The sequence below is a fragment of the Schistocerca serialis genome, chromosome 2 (assembly GCF_023864345.2).
Source record: "Schistocerca serialis cubense isolate TAMUIC-IGC-003099 chromosome 2, iqSchSeri2.2, whole genome shotgun sequence".
Taxonomy (NCBI): Eukaryota; Metazoa; Arthropoda; class Insecta; order Orthoptera; family Acrididae; genus Schistocerca; species Schistocerca serialis.
This window is the reverse complement of record NC_064639.1, coordinates 472222725-472224576: the sequence shown is the minus strand read 5'-3', so window position 1 is coordinate 472224576 and position 1852 is coordinate 472222725. Positions and strand designations below refer to the sequence as shown.

At 48.5% G+C, this 1852-nt stretch overlaps 1 pseudogene; it reads left to right on the top strand.

The window, feature by feature from the left end:
* The first annotated feature begins 1301 nt into the window (after window positions 1-1301).
* LOC126459187 (5S ribosomal RNA) lies at window positions 1302-1419 on the top strand (annotated as a pseudogene).
* Window positions 1420-1852: the final 433 nt, after the last annotated feature.

Sequence of the window (1852 nt, the reverse complement as noted above, 5' to 3'; positions counted from 1 at the left end):
AAGTTAAGGCCTGCTTAACTGTGACTGTTCAGCTAATTTATTTAATATCTTTCCGCTTTAGAATAGCTGTGTTAACTGGAACCAGTTGACTTAAATGCACACATACACACACACACACACACACACACACACACACACACACACACTTCCTCACACTCGTCACCGATTTATTGTCGTTTTCGGGCTGTATCTGCACAGTGATAGCTGTGGAGTTCCGATCCAAGAAAATTTTGCTGCATTCTACGTATCGTATCCTACCCTGACTCACAGGTTTATTAGTTTTTCCTTTCTCTATACTATTCATCTGTAAAGCTGTATGACTTACAAGAAAAATGCAAATTTCAGATGTACTGCACTAGCTGGAACAATATTTGTCGTTAGACATTCATATTATCGCGGCTGACACAAAGGTATATGTAAAGTTTAAGCATCGAAAGAACAACATTGAAGCAGGCAACAAAAATTAGAGTTTTTGTTCCGATGCTCTGAAAGTGGAAACTTCAGACAGAGGGCTGCATATGGCGGGTAGATTGAGTTAGTACTACTGCGCGATTACGACACTGGAAGTAACACAGCGTACAGGAGAATACGAATACAAAAAAATCTGTATAATACAGGGGGTTTCGCTCTGCTCATCGCGATACTATATGTAACAAAATTGCGACGTGGGGATTATATTTCCTAGGGCTCCAATTTGTGCTGTTGTTGCTCTTCAAAGGCCGCCAGCAGACAGGTGGAAAGGGAATCGACGCGAAACGTCAGATCAGAGACTGCGCGATTGGCGCCGGAGTCGATGGGCCGGCGGCCGGGCGCGATCTCATCCCAGCGCTTTGATCAGGGGCGCGTGGCTGCCGCGCCGAGCAGGGCGGCGCGGGGTCACCCGCCGCGCTCGCGCACTGCTCCTTTTACACCCCTGCCTGCCTGCCATTGTGAATTCACGCGCTCTCCTTTTCACCACGACACTGAACACCGGGCGTCCAGCAAGGTACCAGGTTCGTTCATCGTCCTTGACCCACTGTTTCAGTCATCAGCTTGTCCAGTCTTTCATGTTCTCCTCTTTGAATTCCTGGCTTATGCTGACTTTTCTCTCTTTTTTACCATTTTTCCATCGACGAACCACAATCTTATACAATACATATATGATTTAGTTCTGTCAAATGTCATGTGAAAGACGGAGCAGGAGTGGACAGACTTTTAGAGCGACCTCTTGCCTAAAAGGTAGAAGAAACAAATAATCAACGGCATGAGGATGTAGGTGGCAGTGTAATCCAAGGAATTAAAGACACGTGTAGTGGAAAGATGCCAACGGCCTTGCCGCAGTGGTAACACCGGATCCCGTCAGATTACCTAAGTTATGCGCTGTCGGGCTGGGCTAGTACTTGGATGGGTGACCGTCCGGTGTACCGAGCGCTGTTGGCAAGCGGGGTGCACTCAGCCCTTGTGAGGCAAACTGAGGAGCTACTTGATTGAGAAGTAGCGGCTCCGGTCTCTGAAACTGACATACGGCCGGGAGAGCGGTGTGCTGACCGCATGCCCCTCTGTATCCGCATCCAGTGACGCCTATGGGCTGACGGGATGACACGGCGGACGGTCGGTACCGTTGGGCCTTCATGGCCTGTTCGGGAGGAGTTTAGTTCTACAGTGAAAAGATAACATGTTCTCGGTTTACCAAACTTTCGGTGACAGTTCCCACCATCGTAGTCTGGCTGCGCACGAAACTATCGACGCTCTCACTTTTATCCCCAGTGAACGGCTTCATATTGTCTGGATTACGTCATGGTGACATCACGGAAATGTCGGGTACTGAGGTGGCTGCCTCTATGTCCATAGTTTATATCTGTGGTACATCCAC